This window comes from Topomyia yanbarensis, chromosome 1, assembly GCF_030247195.1.
Source record: "Topomyia yanbarensis strain Yona2022 chromosome 1, ASM3024719v1, whole genome shotgun sequence".
In the NCBI taxonomy this organism is placed as follows: Eukaryota; Metazoa; Arthropoda; class Insecta; order Diptera; family Culicidae; genus Topomyia; species Topomyia yanbarensis.
In genome coordinates, this window is record NC_080670.1 from 51,350,040 (window position 1) to 51,355,614 (window position 5,575).

The 5,575-nt window shown below is 36.8% G+C and overlaps 1 non-coding gene across 1 annotated transcript; it reads left to right on the plus strand.

Annotated features, from left to right (window-relative positions):
- The first annotated feature begins 5,207 nt into the window (after positions 1–5,207).
- Positions 5,208–5,279, plus strand: Trnaq-cug (transfer RNA glutamine (anticodon CUG)). The gene has a single exon. It is a non-coding gene; the product is annotated as a tRNA-Gln (tRNA).
- The last annotated feature ends 296 nt before the right edge of the window (positions 5,280–5,575 follow it).

Consider the following 5,575-nt stretch of genomic DNA (forward strand, 5'->3'; position numbering starts at 1 on the left):
AATGATGCCCCGAGAAGCCAACGATGCCTACTTGGTCGGTTTGTTCGAGAATGCAAAATACTGCTTTCTAGCTCACCGTGTCCGCGGGGAGTGCGTCTGAATTATGCTCCCGCAATAAAACAATAAACGGTTCTTTACAGGACCAATTAATTGTGTTCTAATAAGAGTTAAACTGAAATTTACATTTTATGGTGTATAACAAATAATTTTCAGAAAGCAATATAAGAAATACGATGTGTGGAAAGAAAGAAAGAGAATTTAAATTATCTTCTCTCGCTCGTTTTCGTGCACTGCTTTTCCATTCCTTTCTGCTGCTACTACCATCATAACTAAAACGAATGTGCGTGTTCCCCCACCATCTCATGGTCAGTGTTGCCACAATTGCATGTCGCTATAACAATTTGAATTATTTTATTGATCCTCTCTAGTATTGATAAAATATAGAACATGCAAAGTACACTAGTCGCATGCTTTTATTCGAACTTTTTGGCAGCCTCCGTTGATTAACTGCATAAATCGATTTGTTTGTGCAGCTCCTTGCTAGTAGCAAACTAAATAGCCTTTATCAGCGCTAACAAATAACACGAAAGAATTTAAATTTGTGAAAATCTTCTCCTTCCTTCTTTTCAAATCTGCAACATTCTTTGAAAATATTGTTGGAATGTTGTTATTGAAAAACTGAACATGCAAGTTTGCTAGCACTGGCCACTAGATTGAAGGCGATGGAAAGACAGAATATTCGTTTTGGTTATGCTAGTATTGGTAGCCGAACGGAAAGGAAAGGCACAGGAATGGCACGAAAACGAGCGGGAGAGCGATAGTAGTGCTTTCTCGTGTTTTCATATATGAATATTGGTCGGTCGGTTTTTCTCATCATTCGTATTCGTTCAAGCACTAGCAAGCAGCCAGTCCACCGGAGGAAAGCAGTTGGCGATGATGACGGTCTGCAAAAGTGCCCCAGCTACTGGTGGCCCATCGCAACCAACTACCGATCAGGAACTGTCGCCGTGCTAGTATTTCGCCCCAACTAAAGGGCAACGGAGCAACTAATCCGCTGGCTAACATTCCAGCGTCTGGTTCGTAAGGTTGTGTATTACTTCAAAGTCGAGCTACGCTTACAAAACTCAGCCGTAATGAAGCCAGTGATGCCTACTTGGTCGGTTTGTGGGAGTGGGCGTAAATTACAATAAAAGCAACGGTTCTTTTCAGGACCAATCAATTGTGTTCTAGTGAGAGTTAAACTGAAACTTTTATTTTAAGGTGTGTAGCAAATTTTCAACAAGCAACATAATACGTTGGGTGGAAAGAAGTAGCTTGCACACGGAACAAAAAGTTAAATTATCCTCTCGCTCGTTTCATGCACTGCTTTTCCATTCCTTTCTACTGTTATTATCAGTATTACCAAAACGAATGTGTTGTTGCATGTGTTTAAGAGAAACGTTGAAGTCGCATGCTTCTATTCAAGCTTTTTGGCAGCCCCCGTGAACTAACTGCATTAAATGATTTTTTGTGCAGCTCCGTGCTAGTAGCAAACAAAATGGCCCTACCAGTGTCTGATTCGTGAGATTGTGCAGGATTTCAAAGTCGAGCTAAGCTTATAAAGTTCAGCCGTAATGGTACCCGAAGAAGCCAGTCTTGTCGTTTTGTTCGAGGCTACAAAACAGTTCGCCAGGCACGTAACTATCATGCCAAAAATATCCAACGATCCAGCGCATCACCATCAACACCAACGCCGATACCAAAGGTTCTTTTCAGAACCACCATTATTACCATAGAGAATTATTTGAAAATTTCCCGTTCAAACGTGATTCTGTTGAATATTATTAGATTTAAATTAACGTCTCGAATTGAAATCACGACGCTCCGGTTATGTGACAGACATTACCCACCCATCTTTTTTTATTGTGACCACGACACCCCATTTCAATTTTTCTGAATGAACAGAAGGTCGAGTTTGGAAAGTTTGTAACTTTCATTGTACTTAACCAAATTACACAATGTTCGCACTAATGATTCAGAAATATGATCAGGAATCTTCTGTTAGATTTGTAAGTATGTATAATTTACATGAATAAAGAAAAATTGATTTTCAGGAATCAATTATTATCTGTTCTTCCATTGGCCAGTACTACGCGACTTCCTCATGCTAACAATTAATTTCATCGTTAGCCATCTCCCTCACCAAGGCCAACAACGCCAACAAAACCGGTCCTTTTCAGGACCACCATCATTTTTGTAAAGAATAATTTGAAATATTCCTCGCCCAAATCAGCTTTTGTCCGAAAATCCTAATGAGTATCAACATATTTGAAGAACGTGTTCCTTATGTATTCTACATCTCTCCGGTTATGTCGCAAACATTACCCACCCATCTTTTTAGTCTTGAAGAGTTGCATAATTTGTTCCTTGACATGATACACTTATCTTTTCTTGTTATCATGTGTTTGAGTTATTGAACTTAGATATTTTTATCCCATATTCACTTATACTAACTCTTATTGAAAAGTATGGCACTTATTGTACCTTTTCATATATTTATTCAAAAGCCAGGAACATTTTGCATAGAAAAAGGTATAAATATCTTCCAGTTTAGTGTATTTAGAATTCTTTTAGAAGTTAATTAGTTTAAGGTTAGTGTTATTAGCATTTTCGTTATTTTCTTAAAATAGTAAATAAGAAACAGGACCATTATTATCATGAAATTAATGCATCTCAGCAAGTTCTACAATTCTTTCTTTGGCTCCATTCAATTATCTCTTTTAGTTTCCAAGCAAAATCATTTTTATCACCTCGTTTCATATGCAAAAACAACTATTTCGTACCCACTAAATTTGTGACGAGGTCATGCTGCGTTAACTATTAAATTGCAACAAAATGAAAAGCGCTAGGGATAAAGTGTCAAATAACAAGTTGTAAAAGATTTTAAGGGGCACCAAATGAACAATAGTGATGATAAATTTAGTTGATTAATAATTAGAATAACTACAAAACTCCCCAAAAATGCTAATTTTGAGTTATTTTACTAGTAAAAAGTCATTTAGTACACTTAACTAAAATATATCTGTACATACATAGAAAGGAAATTTTCTCAACTTTCCAATAAAACCCTAGTAATAACGATATAAAGTATATTTTTTAGATTAAAGTCTTTTAAGCACTTGTAGGTCGTTTACAGGAAAAAATTAGAAGTGAAATTACAAGGAAACGAGAAGAGATAGAAATATCATGTTGAAGAACAAAATATAAATCGTCCTCAAACCAATCTTTTTGATAATAGATATTGCTATAATCATAATTCATTATTTTGAGAAAATTAACAAAAACATAATCAAAAACACCAACTTTGAGCTACTTAACAAGTAAAAGGTAATTAAAACTAATTAACTGAAAGATATGAGAACACCATTCAATAGAAAATTTTCTCACCTTTCTAATAGACCTCAAAGATTTAAAATACGAGGTATATTTTTCGAGGTACAGCTATTTTAAGATAATAAGTTTTTTACGCAAAAAGTTCAATAACTCTGTAACGGTTGAGATTTGATGGTATGTGCAGAACGATTTTTTTCTCCAAATATGACAGTCAATCACCCCTCGAGAGATTCTCAATCATGAACCAAACACCCTGTATAAAAATTTAAAGAGAATATTTAATTCCAGCTTCTAGTACTGCTAGAGAAGCACCAATCTTGATCCGCACAGGTTTTCCGTGTTTCTAAACCCCAACAGTTTAAAGGAAATATATGGTTTTTGCCCTATATATACTAGAAAAAAGTTGTGTGTTAATTAAACATTGATCTATCAGCTATAAAGTCTAATAGGCAGTTTTCTATCGCTTAGTTGTTTCTAATGGATTGGTAAAAAAACAAATGACTTCACGTACCTACTTTATTCGCGTCATGTTTTGGCAAAAAGCCAGTCGAACAGCTTTTTGCCATAACATCACACCCACGACGAGTACAGCAAAATATCAACTAAGCGCTTCGTCGTACATAGCATAAAGAAATCTTTGGAACTTTTCCAGCCCAGTCGAAAAACAACGATAGTTTAAACCCAAAGCCCACCCAACCATGAACAGTTATGGTCAATTCAAATGTCATTCCATCGAATAAATAGATACTTCACACAATCATTTTTATCGCCTCACTATCGAAAAAATTTATCCGTTTCGAGAGACGCCACCGTTGTCCGAACACGGGAAGTCCATATTTCATTGGAAGCCGGCGTTTGGTGTTGCATTAAAATCAATTGATCCATTTCGCTTCTTATCTAATCTTTCCTTGTTGGGACCATCGATTTATCCAATCCAAATACAATTTTGGACGATGCCCGATATTCCCTTTTATGCTGCTAATATTGGTTAATAATGGCGCCGTCAACCTTTTTTTTTATAAGGATCCCGGTCGATCCACAAGCACACACGTGCCGCCATGGAGGAAGCGGAAAAGTCACGAAGGAAAATCAAAAATATACCTTTACAATGTGAATGCTCCAATGCCGTGCTATCCTATATACTAATAAATCTCATTCTTTGAGGTTTTTTCCAGCACGAGCTCGGAATTTCCCTGAATTTATCGCCATCGTTCTGCTAGCGTATTACGGTAGGGATTTCTGAGTGCCTAGTCGCTACTTGGAATGAATAACTACAGTCGTGAAATTTGGTAGGCGAACGGCGACTACATCAGTTATTGGATTAACGAAAGCAGCCAGATTTCTCAGCAAGCAATATCACTTTGTCACTGTTGCGAACAAAATATGTTTATAAGATATATTAGTTTAGGTTACGTCGATTGCACCAATCCACTGAAGTCTTGACTGTAGAACAATTAGCGTAAAGTGTAAGCGGTGGGAGGCAGACAAACGAACAAATGGTACCAATATTGCTGGTCTGATTAGTTCGCCAGTTGTAAATTATTCGCATTATTGCCTATTCTTTCCTTGCATTAGGCAACGATTTCCTCCTGATTCCTAGCCCCAACTAAATGGTGAATGGTTTTATTAATAGAGCATAGTATGAGCGTGGCGTGGTGCACAAAACGACAAACGAACAAAAACAAAACCAAAATAGCCTCGTAGCTAAAATTGGCCACTATTATATTTAACGTTCATGGCAACATGTCTGATCGAGAGTTTGATCATGCTGCATCGGGTGGAGGTGTGTCTGAAAGTTGCTTTGTGTCACAATGTGCCTAGGACCCTTTCACCTCGGTTCCATGGTGTAATGGTTAGCACTTTGGACTCTGAATCCAACGATCCGAGTTCAAATCTCGGTGGAACCTGACGAGAACTTTTTTTTTTAAAATGAATCATTGTTCGAAGATTTTCACGTGGCTTGTGAAAATATAGATTATATTCCAAGAGTCTCGTAACGTGGAAATTGAATCTATCAAATTTCGCGTTTTCCATTTGGAAAATATGCATCGTATGCATGTGTTTTTTGAGATTAGGTTACATAACATTTCTTATTCAGCTTCTTCTACATGATTTGGTTAATTACTGTTAATTGGACTGTGAACTATCTGGCAATTTTTTTAACTTTTAGCTAAAATTTGACAGTTTGAGAGCCATTTTCTCT